The 24,858-nt window shown below is 47.2% G+C and overlaps 1 long non-coding RNA gene across 1 annotated transcript; it reads left to right on the top strand.

Moving 5' to 3' along the window:
* The first annotated feature begins 565 nt into the window (after window positions 1-565).
* LOC103170046 lies at window positions 566-24,823 on the top strand. The gene is made up of 2 exons (XR_485936.2): window positions 566-850; window positions 24,446-24,823. It is a non-coding gene; the product is annotated as an uncharacterized LOC103170046 (long non-coding RNA).
* Window positions 24,824-24,858: the final 35 nt, after the last annotated feature.

The following is a 24,858-nucleotide window of genomic DNA, read 5'->3' as shown; positions in this document are numbered from 1 at the left end:
CACTTCACAAATGCCTTAAAAAATGGGACTAGTGAGATGAGGCAGTAGCTGAATGATACAACGGGGTCCAGAGAAGGATTCATTAATGCAGGGGAGATTTGGGTGTGTTTGAAGCGGAGGAGAAGGAGTCACCCAAGAGTACGTGCTTCGGGTCAGAGGTCATGGGTTCGACTCCCGGCTCTGCCACTCGTCAGCTGTGTGACCGTGGGCAAGTCACTTCACTTCTCTGTGCCTCAGTTACCTCCTCTGTGAAAAGGGGATTAACTGTGAGCCTCATGTGGGACAACCTGATTCCCCTGTATGTACCCCAGCGCTTAGAACAGTGCTCTGCACATAGTAAGCGCTTAACAAATACCGACATTATCATTATTACGGGGTTAAGGTGGCCATCGAGGAAGGAAGGGGAGTGGGTGAGGTGTTTTTAGATGGTGAGGAGAGAAGGCACTGGAAGCACAGCTGGAGGGGATAGATTTTGAAAGCAGGTGGGCCGTCCCCTGAGAGCCAGCTGAGAAGGATGAGCAAGTGGATAAATAAGTGGGAGGGGGGCAAGAGGGAGCTCACAGTAGGAGATTTTAGCCTCCTACCTTTTACTGTTGGTCAGAGACCTGTCTAGGGATAGTTGCTTGTGTTGTGAATTCCTGCTCTCAATGTCTACCAGGATACCGAGCGAAACACTGTTTCATTTTTTTGACCAGTTGTTGGATTATACAGTTTCCCCTGAGGACCTAACAGTGAAATGGGATTCACACTAAAGGCTTCCTGGAGATTTCACTGCATCAAAACCTCAGAAGAACGTTTGGCCTTCAGTCCTACTGTGGATTTACAAAATATTTCACAGAAAACAGCAGGGGTAAGTGAGGAAGCCTACACTATCACCTGTTTACTACTCAGCTTACTCGCTGTTGGGATTGTTTCACGGTGGTTACTCTGGAGTCAGTAACTGAGCTAAAACACCTGATTCTTTTTATCTTCCAAACTTTTTCAGTAGCAGACTTGGACTTCCAAAGAAGTTTAGGGTCAGTGGTCTTTTTAATGAATCCAGGATTGTTCATTCAGTTGTATTTACTGAGCACTTACGGTGTGCTAAGTGCTTGGAAAGGACAATTTGGCAACAGAGACAATCCTTACCCAACAACAGGCTCACAGTCTAGAAGGGGGAGACGGACAACAAAACAAGTATAGAGGCATCAATAGTATCAATAGAATTATAGGCATATATACATCATTAATAAATAGAATAATATATCATATCTCTGCTACTATTTTTCTGAAGGAGTTCAGCTCATCTTGTTCAAAGGATATAACAATGAGCAAGTTTCAGGAAGCTAAATCCTATCATCCGTCAATGATATTTATTGAGTACTTAGTGTGTGTGGAACACTATTCTGAGTGCTTGTCAGAATACGATAATAGTAACGATGTTGGTATTTCAGTGCTTACTATGTGCCGAGCACTGTTCTAAGCTCTCGATATAGCAGAATTGGCCATCAGCAGCTTATATCTGTTTTAAACTTCCAAACCTAAGCAGGGTGGTTTTAGATTTGCAAACTTTCCCATTTTTCAAAAGCTATTTTCCATCCCCAACTCCAGGTGATACACCCTGAAATAGTTGATCCATCATGTCTGAAGACAACCCAAGCACCGTTATACCACCTCAGTCCTCTCTGATGAAATTAGAAAATAAAATTCCAGTTTTGTATCAAAGCTCAGGGCCACAACCTTGAGGATCAAATATGGTAGTTATATTTCATTATTCGAGTCTGAGCTCAAAAATCCCCCCACCAGAAGCCTAATGCAGTACTAGTTTAAATGAAACACTGGTATTGCAAATGTCAGGGGATCAGAAACATGTTTTGTTAACTTAAGAAGATGAAACAAAGACTAGATCAGTGTGCGTGATGTGATCCACTAGAATTCAAGCGTTCATATTGGAATTGAGGTAATGACAACTCCTTTACATTATTATTCTCCCAATGGGAGGACCAGTGGAATTAAATACAATTATTTAAAAAGTATATCATCAGGGTCATTAATGTGCTTGCATGAAGACATATATATAAATCTTCCACAGGCTCTAAGTAGGATTCCATGGCTATGCATTTTGGATTTCCAAAATACCATTCTTTCACAAAAAAAACAGTGGCGATTTCTTCTAGATCCATTTTGGATAGAAGGGAAGATCTCTAAAACTGTCTCTACGCCCCCCCAAACCAGATTGCTGGAGATGATCAAACGGGAACATTTCCCTATTTCATTTCTATCCCCTGTACTTATGTCCCTATATCTATTTTTATTTGTATATGAATTTGTGTATATATTCCCAGCTATTTCATTGTCTGTACTACCGTATCCTCAGACTTCATTCTACTCCTACTATAAAATTGTTTATACTTATTTTCTGTCTGTCCACCCTGCTCCGTGGAAAGAGCCTGGGCTTCGGAGTCAGAGGTCTTGGGTTCGATTCCAGGCTCTGCCACTTGTCAGCCGTGTGACCGTGGGCAAGTCACTTCACTTCTCTGGGCCTCAGTGACCTCATCTGTAAAATGGGGATTAACTGTGAGCCTCACGTGGGACAACCTGTTGACCCTGTATCTACCCCAGTGCTTAGAACAGTGCTCTGCACATAGTAAGCGCTTAACAAATACCCACATTGTTATTTAGATTTTAAGCTCCTGGAGGGCAGCGGTTGAGGAGTCATGCTTCTCTTCTGTGCTCATGCGCTCCCAGTGGTGTTCAATACTTGACCGCCAATCCTCAGGGAATAATACTTATCGAGAGCCTACTGAGTACCTACTTTGAGCACTACACCAATATTTGGGAGAATCCATTTATGCATTTAAAATGACAATGATGTTGAAATCAATCATATGAGTGCTTACTGTGTACTAAGCACTTAGGAAAGTCTAGTTCAACGGAGTCCCTGCCCACAAGGAAATGATGGTCTCGAGGAAGAGGCAGACGTTGACATAAATTACAGAAATGGACATAAGTGCCGTAAGCCCGTCCCTCTAGACTGTGAGCCCATTATGGGCAGGGATCGTCTCTCTTTATTGCCGTATTGGACTTTCCAGGTGTTCGGCACGGTGCTCTGCACCCAGTAAGTGCTCCATAAATACGACTGAATGAATGCTCTGGGGCTGGGACAGGGGCCGAATATAGGGCGCAAGGCAGGACAGGAGATCACTCTCCCCTCCTGCAAATAAAACAAAGAAAGAAAGCAAACCAACTTCAAAACCTTATTAAAAGCACATTTCCTCCAGAGGCCTTCCCTGACTAAGCCCCCCTTTCCTCTTCTCCTACTCCCTTTGGCATTGCCCTTATACTTGGATTTGCTCCCTTTATTCAGTCCTCCCTCAGCCCCACAGCACTTATGTACAGATCTGTAATTCATTTATTTAGAATAATATCTGACTCCCCCTCTAGACTCTAAGCTAGTGACGGGCAGGGAACCTGTCTACCAACTCTATTACGTTGTTATACCGTAGCCTCCCAAATGCTCAGTCCAGTGTTCTGTGTGCAGCAAACACTCAATAAATATGATTGATTTATTGCTATTGTTCTTGTCTGTCCGTCTCCCCCGGACTGTAATCCCGTCAAAGGGCAGGGGCTGTCTCTATCTGTTAGCGATCTGTACCTTCCAAGCGCTTAGTACAGTGCTCTGCACATAGTAAGCGCTCTATAAATACTATTGAATGAATGAATGATTGATCCCTTTGGAAAGTTTTGGCTCTAGTAGGTATTTTTGCCCTGGCTAAGGAAAATTTGACAAAACTGCTCAGATTTTTCCAACCAAATTAACAGAAGAAAAGACAGTTCAGGTAAAATGTTAAGTTGCACCTTAACGTGGTTGTCTCAATGCAGACATGGCCTCATATTCAAATGATTGTGACTTTTTTTTTTCCCCAAGGGCCAAGAGAGGATTTTGGCAGTTGAGGGGTGGCTAATCACTGTGCCTTCCTAGTAAGCTATGAATTAGAATAGAAATCCCTCTGCATAAATAACATAAAACAAGTTCCAAGCATAGGCTGTAAGTTTCTCTGACAAATTAGCATCTCGACTTTTACTTGTCCCTACTCCTGAACCTCAAATCTATTAGGAACTGCAAACATAGATCCGTGCTCCTACAAAGGGAATATCCAGCTTTACGGGCAGGGAATGTGTCTGTTAATTCTGTTGTGTTGTGCTCTACCAAGTGTTTAGTACAGTGCTCTGCACAAAGTAAGCATTCAGTAAAGACCATTGACTGATTCGTTCCCTGTACACAACAGGGGCAGGCTGCTGTAGCGGTTGTAATATGTTATTTATTGACTGCCCCTAGGTGCTAAGCACTTGTGAAGAACAAAACAAAGGAGTGATCCATTCCATGATCACAAGGAGTTTGCACTCTTTTAAGGGAGACATAAAAATAGGTACAAATAAGGATACTCAAAGATAGGAGGTGAATATACAACTGAATAGCATATAATAATAATGTTGGTATATGTTAAACGCTTACTATGTGCAGAGCACTGTTCCAAGCGCTGGGGTAGACACAGGGGAATCGGGTTGTCCCACGTGGGGCTCCCAGTCTTAATCCCCATTTTACAGGTGAGGTCACTGAGGCCCAGAGAAGTGAAGTGACTTGCCCACAGTCACACAGCTGACGAGTGGCAGAGTTGGGATTCGAACCCATGACCTCTGACTCCCAAGCCCGGGCTCTTTCCACTGAGCTATGCAGCATATATACAAAAGTGCTCTTCTCTGACACTTCTTGCCTGCTATGTGACTTGGGACAAGACACTTCTCTTTGCCTCAATTTCTCCATCTGTAAAATAGGGACAAAATAACTGTTTTCCCTTCCTCTTTGACTGCGAGCCTTATGTGGGACAGGGACTGTCTGAACTGGCGATTTTATCTACCCCAGTGCTTAGTCCAATGCTCGGCACATAGTAAAGACTGAATAAACACCCTCAGTATCATTAATTGCTCATCTTCCTCCCCAGGAAGAAACCTTCGTTCTAGGACAGAATGGTAGAACTCAATCATCAGAACTGTTTAAGCGATCACATTCTTTTTCTAACTTTACTTGGATTTTAATGTAATAGCTTCAAGTCCCGCTTGCAAGAGTGTTTCTCTACTCATTAATCATTTTAAAAAAACAACAAGGAAAATAACATCAGATTTTATTGTCAGAACATACTGAGCAACACTTCTACTAAGTAGAACAACTGAAAATAAATGAAACATCTGAAAATAAATCACAGACCTATTATAAATCATGTATATTAAACACTAACTTTAATAAAAAGGCTCATTACTAACCAGCTTAGTGGGGCTGGCCACCGAACCAATTTTCATCCCATCATCAATTTTCTGGGGCCTATAATAGCATCAGTGGAGCTACATTTCACTGTTAAGGCCAAGTGAAGCTAAGACTTATTCAATCATTCGAACGGGCCAAATGAACGGAACAGGCGAGCATGATCGTTTAATTGGAGTGGTTGATTTTGTCTTGCTAATCCTAAAAAAGAGAAGAGTGGCATAATGAAACACTCGAGAATGATCCATTGTTTAATTAAGTGTTGCATGAGCCCATCTATCCATCCTTCTCTCCCCCCTACCTCAGAGGGAATGCTTGGTCTCCAGGCTCCATTTTGGCTTGCCCCCTTCTAGGTGAATTGAAGGGGTCAGTCCCTCTCGCAGGAATGACAGAATGGCTTAACGGTAACAGAAGGACGCTATTTGGCTGCTGAGAAGTAATAATACTGTTGGTATCTGTTAAGCGCTTACTGTGTGCAGAGCACTGTTCTAAGCGCTGGGGTAGGCACAGGGGAATCAGGTTGTCCCACGTGGGGCTCACAGTCTTCATCCCCATTTTACAGATGAGGTAACTGAGGCACAGTGAAGTGACTTGCCCAGAGTCACCCAGCCGACAAGTGGCGGAGCCGGGATTTGAACCCACGACCTCTGACTCCAGAGCCCGTGCTCTTTCCACTGAGCCACGCTGCTTCTCGTGTGGCTTAGTTCTTAGTACTTAGTGCTAAGTCGTGCGGCTTAGCAGATAGACCGCGGGCCTGGGAGTCCGAAAGACCTGGGTTCTAATCCCAGCTCTGCCACGTGTCTGCCGTGTGACCTGGGGCAAGGCACTTAACTACCCTGGGCCTCTGTTGCCTCCATCTGTAAAATGGGGATTAAGAGGGAGAGTCGCGTGTGCCACAGTGACTGTGTCCGGCCTGATTAACTTGTATCTACCCCTCCCCTTAGAAGGGTGCTTGGTACATAGAAAGTGCTTAACGAGCACCGTTTCCTCCTCTTCCTCCTGGCTCTTCATGTACACAAAAGGGCGAACTCCTCGAGGGTAAGGAACGGGTTCCTTCTTTCTGTTGTACTTTCCCTAAAAAAAGAGAGAGAACACATGCTCAGGTTGATCCTTTTTTTTCCCCCTCTAAATGTATATTGCGATTATATGCCACGGTGGTACTTTATATGTGAGATTGCTCCTGATGATCAACCAATTGTATATATTGAAGGCTTACTGTGTGCAGAGCACTTTACTAAAGTTTTTGTGTAAGTGCAATATAACAGAATTGGTAGACACATTCCCTGCCCACAGCAAGCTTTCAGGCTTGAGGGGAAGGCAGATCATACCTATTCGTGACTGATTTTACCAAGGCGCTGTGGGGCTCTGGGTTGGTGACGATGGCATCATTTCTGAATATTTTACATTTCCCGCTGGTAGGGATGATTGGCTTTCCAAAAGCCCCACTCTCTCCACTGCCCTGGCAGCCCGGCATCAAAACGAGCAAGATGGTTAGCATCAGTTAGGCATGAAACGGAAGCACTTCTCATAATAATAGCATTGATAATAATTACGGTACTTGTTAAGCTTTTACTATGTGCCAAGCACTATTCTTAGCGTTGGGATACAAGTTAATCAGGTTGGACACAGTCCCCGTCCCCCACGGGGCTCATGCTCTTAATCTCCATTTTACAGATGAGGTAAGTGAGACCCAGAGAAGTTAAGTGACTTGCCCAAGGTCACACAGCAGACACCGACTTGAGATTCTGAACTCCACTGACCTCAGAAATTTAGTCATTGCTTCTGAATAAACTGAATTTCATCTGCGGTAAAAGTAGATAATCCACCTGCAATACAAAACTACTAAGAGTGATGAAATCAAGATAGAGAGATCCTTAAACCTGTGGCAGACACTTTTCTCGCACACCAATATGCCTAAGGTGTCCTAGAATCAATATCTCATTCCAGAGCATTTCAACCCACTTTGAAAACAGAAACCAAAATTACCCATTCTGATTTAATGGTGTAAAATTGTGCTTTACCAGCCGATCGGGTGGTCGACCATCCGGTTTGGGGGATGGGGGGAGGATTTGTGTATGTGGTTTTTTTGGTGAGTGTGTGTTCTTTATGGTTTTTAAGCAACTTACTACAAGCCAAGCACTGTTCTAAGCTCTGGGGGGAAATACAGGTTAATCAGGTTCATTCATTCAATCGTATTTATTGAACGCTTACTGTGTGCAGTGCTTGGAATGTACAATTCAGCAGCAGATAGAGACAATCCCTGCCCAACAACGGGTTCACAGTCTGAAAGCGGGGAGACAGCAAAACAAAACAAGTAGGCATCAATACCATCAAAATAGATAACTGGAATCATAGATACACATCATTAATAAAATAGAGAAATAATATACAAATATACACCAGTGCTGTGGGGAGGGGAAGGAGATAGAGCAGAGGGAGGGAGGAGGGGAGAAGGAGCAGAGGGAAAGGGACGCCTCCGTCTGGGAAGACCTCCTGGAGGAGGTGACCTCTCGGTAGGGCTTTGAAGAGGGGAAGAGTTAGTTTGGCAGATGTGAGGAGGGAGGGCATTCCTGGACAGGGGTAGGACGTGGGCCAGGGGTCGACGGCACGGCCGAGAACGAGGCACCGTGAGGACGTTAGGGGCGGAGGAGCAGAGTATATGGGGTGGGCTGGAGGAGAGAAGGGAGGATAGGGAGAAGGGGGCAAGGGGATGGAGAGCGTTGAAGCCAAGAGTGAGGAGTTTTTGCTTCATGCGAAGGTTGGAGGTTTCTGAGGAGGAGAGTGACGTGCCCAGAACATTTCTGTGGAAAGATAATTTGGGCAGCGGAGTGAAGTATAGAATGAAGAGGGGAGAGACAGGAGGATGGGAGATGAGATCCCATCAGAACAGATCAGGTTGACCCATAGGGAGCTCACAATCTTATTCCTCATTTTACAGATGCAGTAAGTGAGGTCCAGAGAAGTTGTGATTTGCCACAAGGTCACCCAAGGAGATGAGATTAGAACCCAGCTTATTCCCAGGCTTGTGTTGTATCCACTGGGTTGTTTTATGGCCTGGTTTTGTCTCTTTTAGTCTGGTTATCAGGTAGCCTGACCCTGCTGTGGAACCAAATGCTTTCATATCTGTTTGTAAAATTTTCCAGCACTGATCCTCTCTGGGGTTGCTGGTGCCTGGATTCGTGGCTCCAACCCTGGCATTTGTATTCCTAGGACTTAGAGGAAACTTCCATGACCCAGGAGCAAGTTGGGAAATCAGGAATCCTCTCTGGGGAAAAATATCCCCAGATCTGACAAAAGTGACTCCATATGACATAAGAGATGACATCTCAATGTGCTGCCTCTTTGGCAGGATGACATCATGCCGATGCGCTGCGTATCCAGCAAAAAGACACGCGTAATTTCCTCAGCGGGAATTTACCAGGACCGTCACCGGAGCGTTGGTATTCCTGATACCCGGTCTTGAAGGGGATGGATCCAGGACTGGTAGAACTGACCACTGCTAGCCAGGTCATCAGCTCAAGCCAGACCTAATTGTTTCAGACTAATAAAGACATCCGTCCCCTCAGCATGGAAAGATACCAGCAGCCCCCGCCTCGCATTCAGAACCCAGCTGTCAGGTTTGGTTCCAGATGGAGGCCTTACTGACTGGGGCCAGCTTTGAAGCGCTGATCAAATCCGGTCTTCCTCCTAAGGACTCATTAATACCAATTATGGTCTTTGATTAATCCTGAGCTTGACAAGCAGCCGGCTTCAAGCCTTCACTCCAGACATAAATTTACAACAGGAGGTTAGGATAATCGATAGCTGGGACAGAGCTTTGTCAGAAACAGGATTTGCCAAAAAAGTTTGCGCAACTCAGCCTACGGCACATAATCCATCAAAGAAACCTTCAAGACATAAACCTCGGTCACCTCTCGTTAATCTCCCCTTCCTCTTCTGAAGGAAAGACGGAGTAGCACTGGGTCCCGAGGAGATGTCGGAGAGGCTTTCTAAGGAAGGCGACCCTGACATACCCAATCAGTTGGTCAATGATATTTATTGAGCGCTCACTTTGTGCAGAGCACTGGACTAAGCTCTTGGGAGAGTGGGTGGAAATGATACCTGCTCTCAAAGACCTTACAGTCTAACAGGAGAGAGAGACGTTAAAATCAAATTACAGGTAGGGGAACCAACTGAATGTCAAGTTAAGAAGGTGAGGATTAAATCTTTAGGATTTAGGGCACGGGGAAGACAGAACACAGGGAAAATAGGATGGATTGGGGGGAAGAACTTTATCTGGGACGGCTTCCTAGAGGAGATAATAATGTTGGTATTTGTTAAGAGCTTACTATGTGCAGGGCACCGTTCTAAGCGCTGGGGTAGATACAGGGTCATCAGGTTGGCCCCCGTGAGGCTCGCAGTTAATCCCCATTTTAGAGATGAGGTAACTGAGGCACAGAGAAGTGAAGTGACTCGTCCACAGTCACCCAGCTGACAGGCGGCCGAGCCGGAATTCGAACCCATGACCTCTGACTCCCAAGCCCAGGCTCTTTCCACTGAGCCACGCTGCTTCCAGGAGGGTTTTGAAAGTGGGGGAGAGTGCTGGTCTGTCAGATATGTAGGGGACGGGGATTCCAGACTCGAGGGCGGGTGCGAGCAGAGGGTCAAATGTTGGGAGAGGCAAGAGCGGCTGACTGAGAAAACGTGCCTCACAATGATCATGGACTGCATATTTGAAGTATGTTACATTATCTGGGTTGTAACAGTTTTCCCCAAGACTGTTCCAGCTACTGGAATAGAGTCTCAATTCAAATTTTACTAAGAAAGATGGAGTCCGCTTTTGCAAATGATAGATGAGCCTGAAGCTTAAGGATGGAGAATCTATGCCAAGGAATTGATTCTAATGCTAGTGGTTGGTGCAGAATCCCCCTGCGCTCATTCTTTTGTCACCTTCCCACACTGGATCATTAGGTGCAGCAAGCCAGGAGGTGGGCAAAGATGTGCAAATTGGGGAGGACACAAACACACATTCGCCTGTTTAGGGTCTACGTTCAATAGCGTGGCTCGGTGGAAAAGAGCCTGGGCTTCAGAGTCAGAGGTCTTGAGTTCGATTCCCGGCTCTGCCACTTGTCAGCGGTGTGACTGTGGGCAAGTGGCTTCGCTTCCCTGTGCCTCTGTTCCCTCATCTGTAAAATGGGGATTAACTGTGAGCCTCACGGGGGACCACCTGATGACCCTGTATCTACCCCAGCGCTTAGAACAGTGCTCCGCACGTAGTAAGCGCTTAACAAATACCAACATTCTTAGTAGTAGTAGTATTTATTGAGCACTTACTATGTGCAGAGCACTGTACTAAGCGCTCGGAATGAACAGTTCGGCAACTGATAGAGACGATCCCTGCCCGTTGACGGGCTTACGGTCTAATTGAGTGCTAAGCATTTAGAACAGTGCTCTGCGTTAATTAAATCAATGTTATTGAGTGCTTACTGTGTGCTGAGCACTGTACTAAGCTCTTGGGAGAGTATAATGCAACAGTAAACAGATATTTCCTGCCCCCAACAAGCTTACAGCCTAGAGGGGGAGGCAGACATTACTGGAAATAAATTACCGATACGTACTTAAGTACTGTGTCACCGAGGGCCTGTAAACTCATTAAATGTAGACTGTAAGCTTCTTATGGGCAGAGGACGAGTCTATTTCTGTGGTATTCTCCCAAGCGCTTAGTTCAGTGCTCTGTACATAGGGTTCAATATACACCCTTGATTGAGGGAGGGGAGAATAAGGGTGAAAATCTAAGTGCAGGGGTATTGCAGAAGGGAGAAGCAAAAGTGGAAATGGGGGTTTAGTCAGAGAAGTTGGGCAAGTCACTTCACTTCTCGGTGCCTCAGTGACCTCATCTGTAAAATGGGGATCAAGACTGTGAGCCCCACGTGGGACGACCTGATTCCCCTGTGTCTACCCCAGCGCTTAGAACAGTGCTCGACACGTAGTAAGCGCTTAACAAATACCAACATTATTATTATCGGAAGGCTTCTTGGAGTGTGTTTAAGGTGGAGAGACTAATTGTGTGTTAAGCATGGAGAGGGAGGGCGTCCCAGGCCAGAGGCAGGACGGGGTGAGGGTTCGGCAGCGAGATAGATGAGATCGAGGTACAGTAGGTAGGTCGGCGTTAGAGGAAAGACCTGTTAATACATCCACCCATAAGCTTACATGCTCACAAAATCACGGGCACGTGCACACGAGTGCAATCACGTGCACAGTACACTCTCACGTAAGCAGCATCAAGCACAGGCTCCTTCCTGCTCGTGACGCCGTGAGAATCAGGAACAGGAATAGTGGAGTCTTAGAGGAGAGATTTGGGTGAAGAGCAATACCGGGAGAGTATTGGAAGCGGGAGAAAAAGGGGATGGGGGGTGGGGGGGAAGCAGCGTGGCTTAGTGGGTAGAGCATGGGCCTGGGAGTCAGAAGGACCTGGGTTCCAATCCCAGCTCTGTCACCTGTGACCCTGAACTGGTTACTTCACGGGGCCTCAGTTACCTCAGCTGTAAAATGGGAATCAAGGGTGTGCGCCCCATGTGGGACATGGACCGTGTCCAACCGAATTAACTTGTATCTACCCCAGCACCTAGAACAGAGTTTGGCACATAATAAGGGCTTAACAAGTACTGTAATTATCATTATTATTATTATCATTATTAGAAGTCTCAAGTATTGGAAGGTTGTCAGAAATGAACTAGGGTGAGGTGAGCTGCAGGCTTCCTCAACTAGTGTGCTACTCCGCACATCCCGGAGCCAAGTGGCCTTGAATCCGCTCGGAAATCCTCCTCCCCTTCTCTCCTCTTCTCCTTCCTGCTTCTCCTATTTCTTTTGAAATACTAGCACTGAGTGGTTCAGCGGACTCCCCCGGTTCCCATCCATCAAACCACGCCATACGTTCATGTCAGTCAGGGGGCGGAAATCGGCTCCTGGCAGCGGATAGAATCACATACGGTGTTCTCCGTGCTCCGAGTCTTTCTATCTGCAGATGGAGAAATTCACCTATATGTGGCTGGAAAGGCCAATGTAAGATCATCTATCTTGGTTCCATCTTGGGCGCACACAAAAATTGTGCTTCGCTGGGCTGACGTGTCAATCGTTGGCAGGTACTTTTTTTTACGCTATTCGGTAAGTGTTTACTATGTGCCGGGCACTGTACTAAGCAGTGGAGTGGATACAAGCTAAACAGGTTGGACACAGTCCAACTTCTCACATCCTGGCACTGTTTTCCCTTTTGGCCCGTTGTCTTCTGATCCTTTTGGAATTTCCATTCCCAAAAGACGTTTCCTTTCCCGAGGCAGTACGCCGTGGGAGTCTGCCTTTTTTTCACGGTATTTGAAGTGCTTACTGTGTGCTCAAATCACCGGGCAGATTCAAGATAATCAAGTCGGACATAGTTCCGTTCCCACATGGGGCTCCCAGTCTTAAGCCCCTTTTTACCGATGAGGTAAACCGAAGGCCCAGAGGAGTTAAGTGACTTGTCCAAGGTCACAAAGCAGGTGGTGGAGCTGAGACGAGAACCCAGGTTCCAGGCCCGTGCTCTTTGCGCTAGGCCCCGCTGCTTCTCGGTGTGCTTGAGGAAGTTGTCTCACGTTTTGGGGGCGTGATGCAGTGTCACCTGGCACTGCTTACATGCACCTAGTCCTCCTACAATAAAGGTACTTGCAAAACTCTGGGCTACAGAAAAGTCACGTCGTAGTCAGACCGTAGTATTTATTGAGCGCTTACTATGTGCGGAGCTCTGTCCTAAGCAGCGGAGAGAGTGTAATATAACAATAAACGGTCCCATTCCCTGCCCACAGTGAGCTTACAAACTAGAGGGGGAGGCAGGCATTAATAGAAATAAATAAATTAAAGATATGGAAATAAGCGCGGGTCAGAGAGACAGAGAAGGGAGAGGGAGAAGAGGAAAGGAGGACTAAGGGAAGGCCTCTTTGGAAGAGATTTGCGGTCAGAAAGGCTTCAAAGAGGGAGAGAGTGATTCCCTGGTGTCCTACACCACATACACATCAAACACCATTTCTCCCGACATCACGTTGCCGATATCCGGACAGGCGCATGTCATCAGTCAAATCCCGCCCCATTTCCCAGTTACATTCTATCCAAAACATGCAGTGAGTGAATCCTGAACGTTTTTTCTATCCTCTGGCCTCTCATCTGGACTAATTTCAGCTGACCATAGAGCAGCTGTTCGTATTCTACAGTCACCCTACGCACAGGTAACGGGGTAGGCTCACCTCTTCCAAGAGGCCTTCCCAGACTACGCCCCTCCCTTTTCCTCAGTTCCCCCTCCCCTCCACATCACCCCAACTCTCTCCCTTTGATCTACCCCCTCTCCCCCCGCCACAGCACTTACGTACCAATCTATAATCCTATTGATGCCTGTGGACTTGTTTTGATGTGTACATCTATAATTCTACTTATATTGATGCCTGTTTACTTGTTTTGATGTCTGGCTCATTCTAGACTGTAAGCCTGGTTTGGGCAGGGATTGTCTATTGCTGAATTGTACTTTCCAAGCGCTTAGTACAGTGCTCTGCACACAGTAAGCGCTCAGTGAATATGACTGAATGGATGAATGCAGCCGTGACTTAATGGAAAGATGCTGGGCCGGGGAGTCGGAGGTTACGGATTCTAATTCCAGCTCCGCCACTTATCAGCTGTGTGACTTTGGACGAGTCACTTCACCTCTCTGTGCCTCAGTTACCTCATCTGTAAAATGGGGATTAAGACTGCGAGCCCCATGCGGGACAACCTAATTCCCCTGTGTCTACCCCAGCGCTTAGAGCAGTGCTTGGCACATAGTAAGCGATTAACAAATACCACCATCGTCATCATCATCTTTGCCGGCACCTTTGAAGTAAAGCACGGCTGTGTCTATGCCCCTCTAACCTCTTCTTAACCTCTGAGCAAAATATTCTCGCAATCCGCTAAGAAACCCTTTCAACTCAACAGACTACAAGCGATACTGAAAGGTTTTTGAGTCCTGAAATCACTAAACACTGATAATAATGATAATGGCTGTGCTCTTAGACCATCTACACAAGAAAACATGCAGATGAATTGCTTTCCAGAGAAATCACTGGGCTTCGGATGGACAATAAGCCTCAAGAGAACCAAACCCTTTATAAATAAAATAATTTTATTGATAACACAAGTCAGCGTTGTCCCTGAATTCTATTACCTAGACGGTACGCCATCCGATGACAAGTAGGAAACAATAAAAAGTCAGCTTGAATTTTGGGAGACAAAGCTTAATTTGCAATAAGGAAGCAAGGGGCAGGGAATGTGTCTACCAGCTCTACTGTATTGCACTCTCCCTAGCACTTAGTGCTCTGCGCAGAGTAAATGCTCAGTAAATACCATGGATTGATTCGCACCTAAATTATCTATAAAGTACCATGAAGTCCGAGTTGTTAAATGGCCATAAGACCGGCCCTTCCCTCAGAAGACACAACAGACACGTAAGCGGTTTTGACTGTTACCTATAAGCCGTCTCATCTATCTACCTAATGTATAGATCCCGGGCCTGGGAGTCAAAAGGACCTAGGTTCTAATTCCAGCTCCACCACTTGTGTACCCTTGGGCAAGTCACTTGATTTCTCTGGGCCTCATTTACCTCATCTGTAAGATGGGGATTAAGACTGCGAGCCCCGTATGAAACATGCACTGTGTCCAAATGGATTAGCTTGTAACTTGTCCAGTACTTAGCACCATTTTAAAAGAAGAAAGGGAGAGAGAGAAAAGGGTTCACTGGAGCAGGCAAAATAAAATCAAGGATTTAAAAACACGGTGAAGAAAGGTGACCCAGCAAGGGTTTGTCGGAAGGTCCCTACAGCAGGTAGAGGTAACTGGGAGAGGAGTCATTCTCCTCGAGCCAAGTTTTCAACACTGAGGGGCAGTTGAGGAGACAGAGGCAGACTGTGTAATGGGCAAACACTCCAGGGCAACAGAGCACACAAGCCAGGAGGAGGTTGTTTGGAGTTTGTGGGTGTGTGGTTTTTTAAAGGGTACTTTTTAAACACTTTGTGCCAAGCACTGGGATAGATAAGAATACTAAATGTGGGATTTGTCAGATGCCTATTATGTCACAGACACTGGGGTAGGTACGAGTCGATCAGGTCCCACATGGGGCTCACAGTCTAAGAAGGAGGGAAAACGGGTACAAGAGAATCGGGTTGGACACGGCCCATCTCTCGCATGGGGCTCACAGTCTTAATCTCCATTGGACAGATGAGGTAACTGAGGCAAAGAGAGGTGAAGAGACTCGTCCCAGGTCACACAGCAGCCAGGTGGAGGCGTCAGGATTAGAATCCATGCCCTCTGACTCCCACTGCCGCTGCCGTTGATCATATATCGGTCTTTTTAGCCTCCCTGTAAAGTTCAGATATGAAAGATGTGTCGGGGAGTGGGGAGGTGAATCCCAGCTACCCTCAAATGCATCCAAGCTCAAGACTCCAGAGTCAGCAGTGTTGAGGAGTGCTACTTATTCTCTCCACCCTATTCTGTTCCCCCTACAATCTCCTGGACAGAGCTGGACCCAGAAATCCTCAGGAAAGAAGCCTAATAATAATAGACGGCGTCTGTTAAGCGCTTACTACGTGCGAAGCGCCGTTCTAAGCGCTGGCCTAGTGAGAAGAGCACGAGACGATCAGGAGATGTGGTTTCCAATCCCAGCTCTTTCCCTTGCCTGCTCTCTGACCTTGGGCAAATCCCTTAACTTCTCTCTGTCTCAGTCCCGGCTCCACCACTCGTCTGCTGTGTGACCTCGGGCAAGTCGCTTCACTTCTCTGAGCCTCAGTGACCTCATCTGTAAAATGGGGATTTAGACGGTGAGCTCACGTGGAACAGGCACTGCGCTCGACCCAATTTCCTTGCATCCACCCCAGCGCTTCCTACTATGCCTGGAACAAAGTAAGCTCTTGACAGATACTATTATTATTATTATCGTCATTGTTAAGATGCAAATGAAGTACTAGTTCTCCCTCCTTCTTTGACGGTAAACTCCATTATGGGACAGGAACTGTGCCTTATCTGATTATCTTATATCTACCTCAGTGTTCAACAGAGCACTTAGCACGCAGTCGTCCGCAAATGCCCTCGAGTCACTTCCAACCCATAGGGACTTCCTGGAGACAGCCTCTTCGGAATGTCGCATTTTTCTGTCATAAAGTGGTTCCGGTATGTGTAGCCAGGGAGCTTTCCTGGTAAAGATCCGGAAGTGGTTTACCATTTATGCCTTCCGTGCAGTAAAAATTTCGCATCTCTGCCGTTGTCTTTGATCAACGGTTTGATCCCTCGATCATCTGCCTTAGAACCTTGCCGCGGCTGCCCAGCCCAGCGAGTCAACTTGGATTCTTCGGCTCAGACCTTTCCGATGGAGGTAGCCTTATGTGGCAAAGTTCTAAGCTTCATCGGCGTACACGGACTCTCCTGCCATAATACGGCATCAATCCATGGAGGCACTAAAATACCCCAATTATTTAACATCTCCGTGCCTCGGTTTCCTTAACTGTAAAATGTCGATTCAGTACCCGTTCTCCCTCTCCATGTGCGCCCCGTACGGAACGGGGTCTTTCTCTGACCTGCTTATCTTGTATCTATCCCAGGTGCAACAGATTGTTCGGCTCCTAGTCACTGCCTAACAAATATCGCAGTCGTTATTATCTGAAAAGGTTCTGTGGCTCCCTACGTGCAATCTACGTTTTGACAACGGGCCTGAGGACAGAGCTGGGTTAAGGAATGAAAAGAAGTTGAGTGAGAGGTGACTGAGGGGCGAGGGTACTGTTTTTTATGCCTCTGCCTTCAATTACCGATTTATTGTCTGGGGAATTCTCGTCAGGGGAGAACTCTCTGGGCAGTGAATAGGATCCATTTCTATTTGTTCCAGGGAGGAGTGGAGGAGTTTGGTTCGCTTTCCTGGACGATCACCGTAAGTGGTCTCAGGATGAATGTTGCTGCTCACTGCGGCAGAGGGATAAGCGGCAAATTAAAAGACAAATATAAGCATGGCACTCATCCAGCTGTCCCCAGGGGCTCCCCGGTGTTCTGTGCTGCCTGTTTGATCTCTGCAGGGCTTGATCCACCTGGTCCATCTTAGGAAGTGTTGTGACGGGCCCGGGGAAGAGTGATTTGGGTCTCACCGCTGGTCCGGGTTAGATTTCCCTCCTGAAGTTGGTAGGCCCTTTCACGGGGCCGGGATGTGGAATAAGTTGGTGCCTCCGCTAATAACTTACTCACTGTACCTACGTCTCGTCTATCGCGCTGCCGACCTCTCTCCCACCTCCTGCCTCTGGCCTGGAACGCCCTCCCTCCTCAAATCCCACAGACAATTACTCTGGCCACCTTCGAAGCCTTATTTAAGGCACATCTCCAAGAGCCCTTCCCTAATCCCTCATTTTCTCTCGTCCCATCCCCTTCTAGATCATCTTGATTTTTCTCCCTTTATTTTCTCCCCTCCACCCAGCCCCACAGCACTTAGGTAGATACCGATAATTTCATCGATATTAATGTCTTTCTACACCCCCAAAAATTGTAAGCTCACTGTGGTCAGGGAACGTGTCCACCGACTCTGTGAAACTGTTTAATCTCCCAAGCGCTAAATACAGTGCCGTGCGTCCAGTAAGCGTTGGATAAATTATTGATTGATTGAACCAGGGATCAGTGAGTGAAGTGTTGAGGGAAGAGGGTTTAACAGAGCCTTGGAACATTAAATCTCTGGGGAAGGGGCATTTCTTTTCTGATGGCATTAGTTAAGCACTTACTTGTACCAGGCACTGTACTAAGCGCTGGAGTAGATGAATTCTAATGAGATGGGACACAGTCCATGTCCTACGTGGGGCTCACGGTTTTAATCCTCATTTTCCAGATGAGGTAATTGAGGCCCAGGGAAATGAAGTGACTTGCCCACAGACACACAACAGACAAGTAGCGGAGCCGGAATTAGAACGCAGGTGCCCTGACTCCCAGGCCAATGCTCTGTCCACATCATGTGGGCTGAGAAGTTAATTAGCTGTATTGAGCGCACTCTGCTAAGGGCTGGGGTGGATATAATAAAAATAATGTTGGTATTTGTTAAGCGCTTACTATGTGCAGAGCACTGATCTAAGCACTGGGGGAGAGACAGGGTGATCAGGTCGTCCCGCGTGGGGCTCACAGTTAATCCCCACTTTACAGATGAGGGAACTGAGGCACAGAGAAGTGAAGTGACTTGCCCACAGTCACACAGCTGTCAAGTGGCAGGGCCGGGAGTCGAACTCATGACCTCTGACTCCGAAGCCCAGGCTCTTTCCACTGAGCCATGGATATGAGGTAAACAGTTCAGAAATTGACCCGACCTGAGTGGGGACGCACAATTTTTATGAGCGAAGAAGGAAACATGGAAAAGATAAAGAAATGTCTGATGATGAGACCACTTAGTTGGATGAACAATACTAGGAGAGTCAGTACCACGTTCCCCAGTCCTTTGGGGAAGGTCAGATGTTTCTGGAAAACTGCTCATAGGTGGTGGGGAGGGAGTGGTGGGACTGTAATCCATTCATCCAATCATATTGAGCGCTTTCTGTGTGCAAAGCACTGTATTAAGTGTTTGGGAGAGTACAATATAACAGACACATTCTCTGCCCACAGCGAGCTTATAGTCTAGAGATGAGCTTTTAGTCTAGCATCCCACCGTGATGGATTGCAGACAGTAAACTCATCCTCTGAACTGTAAATTCACCGTGGGCAGGGAATATGTTTATCAACTCTGTTGTACTGTCCCAAGCGCTTAGTACAGTGCTCTGCACACAGTAAGTGCTCAACAAATACTACTGATTGACAATATAGGGGAGGCTGCTTTGAGCATACGAGGCTCCCAGAGCTCACAGTGTCAGTGTGGCCCATGAGTCCTGTTCGATCGAGCTATCAGTAATGGTATTTGTTAAGCGCTTACTATGTGCCAAGCAGTGTTCTAAACGCTAGGGTAGGTACAAGGTAATCGGGTGGTCCCATGTGGACCTCACAGTCTTTATCGCCCATTTTACAGAGGAGGTGACTGAGGCACAGAGAAATTAAGTGACTCGCCCGGAGTCGCGCAACTCACAAGTGGCAGGGTCGGGATCAGAACCCATAACCTCTGACTCCCCAGCCCTCGCTCTTTCCACTAAGCCATGTATTGAACCCTTGCTATGAGCAGAGATCCCTCTTAGAGTCGCACCTGGAGTGTTTTTAATGTTCTACCGGTCTCTTCTATGGGAGGGGGAGTCAAGCAGAAGAATTCCCATTCCTAACTTGGGCAGTGGCTAGCGAGTGGAAGGCCGTCTGCCAAAAGTCAGAACTCACCGGTGCTGGGCGGCAGCGGCACGGGAGAGAGTCGAGGGTGGAGACTCAAGTTTAAATTATCCCGGCTCTGCCACTTGTCAGCTGCGTGACCGTGGGCAGGTCACTTCACTTCTCTGGGCCTCCGTGACCTCACCTGTAAAATGGGGAGGAAGACCGTGAGCCTCACGTGGGACAACCTGACGACCCTGTATCTCCCCCAGCGCTTGGAACAGCGCTCTGCACATAGTAAGCGCTTAACAGATACCGACATTATTATTATTACTGTGCGAAAGGGAGCAATGGTCAACCACAGCCATACCTTTAAGAAGAAAACTCTCTGGATCCACTGCCAAAAGGATTGCAGACTGAGGTGGGGCGTTCTGGGAGCGATGCGTCTATGGCATCACTGTGGGTCGGAGACGACGCGACGGCATAAGGCAAGACAGTGAGCAGAGAACTGTACTGAATGTTTGGGGAGGTAGAATAAGTTGATCCCTGACCTCCAGGACCTTACAATCTTGTGGGAGAGAGACATGAAAAAAAATTCCAGATAGGGGAACGATCCTGCCTCTTTCAGGCTCCTGGAGGGATTTCATCCTGAAACACTCCTGCTACCCCATTATATCCGTGTCCTTCCTACTTAATAATAATGTTGGTATTTATTAAGCGCTTACTATGTGCAGAGCACTGTTCTAAGTGCCGCGGTAGATGCAGAGTAATCAAGCTGTCCCACGTGAGGCTCACAGTCTTAATCCCCATTTTCCAGATGAGGTCACTGAGGCACAGAGAAGTGAAGTGACTCGCCCACAGTCACACAGCTGCCAAGTGGCAGAGCTGGGCGTCGAACCCGTGACCTCTGACCCCCAGGCTTTTCTTTTTGTACGCATTTGTTTCCCCCAATAGATAGTAAACCCCCTGAAGGCAGGGACCAAGCATTTTGCCCCCGGTGAATTTATACCTGCGCTTGACACAGTGTTCTGCACAGAGTAGGCACTCAAATGTCATTGGCGATTTGATGGAGAGGATGACGATAGCATATCCAGGGACCAGAGTGGGCAGCTAAAGCTGTGATGTATGCGATATCTCCAAGAGGTACAGATTAACACTCGTGAAGTATTCTCCATCAATCCAGTTGATTGCAAACTGCCAGGTGAAAGAACTTCCATCTCTTATCAGTAATAATCATCCTCATCATTTTATAGTACTTATTAAGCACTTAGATGCCAAGCACTGTTCTAAGCACTGGGGGAGGTACAGGTTAATCAGGTCGAACGCAGTCCCTGTCCCGCATGGGAGTCACAGTGTAAGTAGGAGGGAGTAGGACTTAATCCTCATTTTCTCTATGGGGTAACTGAGGCGCAGAGAAGTTAAGCGATTCGCCCAAGGTGGCACAGCAGATGCGGCAGAGCCGGGAGTAGAATCTGGGCCCCCTTGGTTATTATTGTGGTATTTGTTGAGCCCTTACTACGTGCCAAACCCTGTCTTAAACACTGGAGTATGTACAAGGTCATCAGGTTGGACACATTCCCTGTCCCACAGTCTTTGATCCCCATTTCACAGATGAGGTCACTGAGGCACAGAGAAGCGAAGTGACTTGCCCAAGGTCACACAGCAGACAAATGGCAGAGCTGGGATCCGGATGCGTGCTCTTTCCTCTAGGCCACACTGCTTCTAAGCCCTTCTGTGGCAAGCACGGTGTCCAACCTGGTTATCTTGTGTCTATCCCAACACTCAGCACGGTCCTCGGAGTAGTAGGTACTTAAATACCGCGCTTATCGTGATAAAGCGGTGAAGTAAACACCCGAGAGTCAGGTCAGACTCGGTCCCTTGCTGATTTATTTTCCTTCCTAATGGCACTGGTTTTCCTAAGGAAAATCTCCCACAACCGGGTGGCGGAAGGGGCAGCGGAAAAGATCATTTCCAAGAATTTACCCCTAACTCCTTTTTTGAAAAATCCATCGGGCCAGTTTCGAGGCAGAGAACGCACCCTCATAAATCATTAAACAACCCACTCGAACTTTTCGGTTCCCTCCAGGCGGCTGGGAAAAGCAGTGTTTTCATGTGGTGATTGGGAAATTATTAATGATTAAAAGTGAATGAGGAAAATGTTTCCATCAGTGTCCCCGGGAGAATGGAGAATTTAGTCCAGTCTCTTTATTACCCTTGCATAAGTACCGTTTTCTTGCAATTAGAACACAGCGTTCCAATTCCCACCTAAGGCTCCTGCGAGCCTTCTTTCAAAATAATATCCCTCTGGCACATGCCACTCGTCGATCTCGAAATTCGGGAAAACGGGTCCCCCTGTACTCCATGGGCAGAGATTCCTTGAATAATATTTGCCTCCCTAATAGCGTCGGGCGATCTCAGACGGTTGCAGGGGCTCGTTCGCGTTCCGAGGCAACGGTGAGCCGAAGCATTTTAACCTGCAGTGGGATGTTATTTGCCGAGAAGCGTTCGCGTTGGACCGACTGGATGGCAGTGCTACATTTACAAATAAATTAGTCCTGACTGCATAGAACTTTGCACGACAAATTCTGCTCGGAAGATTAAATGACTTTGAAACAGATATTCGATAATGGGAAAGTCACTATTGCTTCATAAGAGTTATTTTTAAGTTAATGGGATATCAGAAGAAAATAAGAGCTCGATATAAACATGAAATGTAAACAAAATGAGAAAAATGGCCACTTGAAATACGTTAGTTTAGACACCGTGCCACTGACTCCAGTTGTTTCGGGTATTCACCGTGCGCTTTCTGAAGCGGCAGAACGCCTTGATTATTTATGGGATTCGACTACGTTCCCGGGCAGGGGTTTTCATCCTCATTCCTCTGTCTGAGCTCATTTTGCAAAACCTCTCTGAGTATGGAGCTTTCTCTCTCCCGAAGGAAGCTGGGTCTAAAAAGTCCCATAAAAATAAACAATAATATTTGGGAGATTCTAACCCGGACCCTAATTTAAATGCTTCACAGAAGTGAAATAGTCTTTCAGGCCTGCTCTGTCTCTAGCTAACCGTCTCCAAATCTTTATCATGATTGCTTTTTAAAAATAGATATCTCTCCTGCTCTGGTCGACTACTTGGGCTCACTCTTCCTCTAGGGATCTAGAACGTTCCCTCTGTTAATAATAACAATAACAATGACGGTATTTGTTAAGCGCTTACTGTGTGCCGAGCACTGTTCTAAGCGCCGGGGTAGACACAAAGGAATCAGGTTGTCCCACGTGGGGCTCACAGTCTTCATCCCCATTTTGCAGATGAGGTAGCCGAGGCACCGAGAAGCGAAGTGACTCGCCCAAAGTCACACAGCTGACGAGTGGCCGAGCCGGGATTCGAACCCATGACCTCTGACTCCATAGTCGGTGCTCTTTCCACTGAGCCATGCTGTTAAAGAGACTCTATCCTACCGCGGGCTGAGGTGTTTTTGTTTTTTGGCTTGGGTTTTTGTAATGCCAGTTGTGTGCCTATTGTGGGCCAGGTGTTCTACTACACGCTGGGCTGGATACAAGCTAATTAGGTTGGATACAGTCCCTGGCCCACCTAGAGAGCACCGTCTTAATCCCCATTTTACAGATGAGGTAACCGAGGTACAGAGAAGTGAAGTGACTTGCTCGAGGTCACACGGCAGACAAATGGCAGAGCCGGGAGCAGAACTCAGACCCTCCGGCTTCCAGGTCCGGGCTGTTTCCACTAGGCCCCACTGTTTCCTTAGTTCCTTGGTATTTGTAGATAACGTGAGTAAAAGCCTGTAGAGTTGCCCTTGGGTTCTAAGATGACACTGCAGATGGCAAAATTGTATTAATGTTGGTATTTGTTAAGCGCTTACTGTGTGCCAAGCACTGTTCTAAGCGCTGGGAAGGGTACAGGGTAATCAGGTTGCCCCCTGTGAGGCTCACACTTTTAATCCCCATTTTACTGATGAGGTAACTGAGGCACAGAGAAGTGAAGTGTGTGCCCAAAGTCACACAGCTGAGAGGTGGCGGAGGCGGGACCAGAACCCGTGACCTCTGCCTCCTAAGCCCGGGCTCTTTCCACTGAGCCATGCTGCTTCTCTAAAAATATCATGTTGGTATTTCAGCGCTTACTCTGTGCAGAGCACCGTTCTAAGCGCTGGGGTAGATACAGGGTCATCAGGATGTCCCGCGTGAGGCTCACGGTCTTCATCCCCATTTTACAGATGAGGGAGCTGAGGCACAGAAAAGTGAAGTGACTTGCCCACAGTCACCCAGCTGATAAGTGGCAGGGCCAGGATTCGAACCCATGATCTCTGACTCCCAAGCCCGGGCTCTTTCTACCGAGCCACGCCGCTTCTCATTATCAGCTAGATAATTGTCGTTATATTTGTGGATACCAATAGAGCACAGGCCTGAGAATCAGAAGGGCCTCGGTTCTAACCCCGGCTCCGCCGCCCACCTGCTGCTGCACCTTGGGCCAGTCACTTCACTGTGCCTCAGTTACCTCATCTGTAAAATGGGGGTTAAGACCAAGAGCTCCGTGTGGGACAGGGACCGGATCCAACCCAATTTGCTTGTGCTTAATATAGTGCCTGGCAAGTAAGTGCTTATTGGCGGGTCTGTTGAGCGATTACTGAGAGTTAAACACTGGGGTAGCTACGAGTTCATCGGGACAGACGCATTCCCTCACCGTCTTAACCCCATTTTACAGATGAGGTAACTGAGACACAGAGAAGTGAAGTGACTTGCCCAAAGTCACACAGCAGACAAATGATGGGGCTGGGATTAGAACCCAGGCCCTTCCGACTTCCAGGCTCATGCTCCACCCACCAGGCCACGCTCTGTCTGCAGATCTGATTCTCCCTCCTTTTTCCATCAGGACCGTGCGCCACGGGGAGAGTGATCCATTTTGGGTTTTTCGAGCGGTGCGGAATACCGAAGCAAAGTCGATGTCGCCTTGGGACGAAGTCCGAATCAAACCCAGAGCGCGGAAGAAATTAGGCCAGAGGATGGGAAAGGCCCCCCTCGAAAGAAAGCTGTGAAAATCTGTCACGATTAGGTTCGCCAGAAGAGTAGACAGCCTTATTAATACACAACCCAGAGGACCAGGAAAAAACGGGCTTGGAATTTCCCGGTTTCAAAGATATCATTATTGGAGAACGACGGAGTATCCCGTCAGCTGGGAAACAGCCGTCCCCGGGAATCGTGTGCCGCTCTGAATAAAGTAATATTGTCTCGATGAGGCTTCGCGCTACAATTTGCCGGGCAATCGTAATACCGTTCTTATTCTCC

Source organism: Ornithorhynchus anatinus, chromosome X1 (assembly GCF_004115215.2).
Source record: "Ornithorhynchus anatinus isolate Pmale09 chromosome X1, mOrnAna1.pri.v4, whole genome shotgun sequence".
Classification (NCBI taxonomy): Eukaryota; Metazoa; Chordata; class Mammalia; order Monotremata; family Ornithorhynchidae; genus Ornithorhynchus; species Ornithorhynchus anatinus.
Note: the sequence above shows the minus strand (reverse complement) of the source record. Positions and strands in the feature narration are given on the sequence as shown.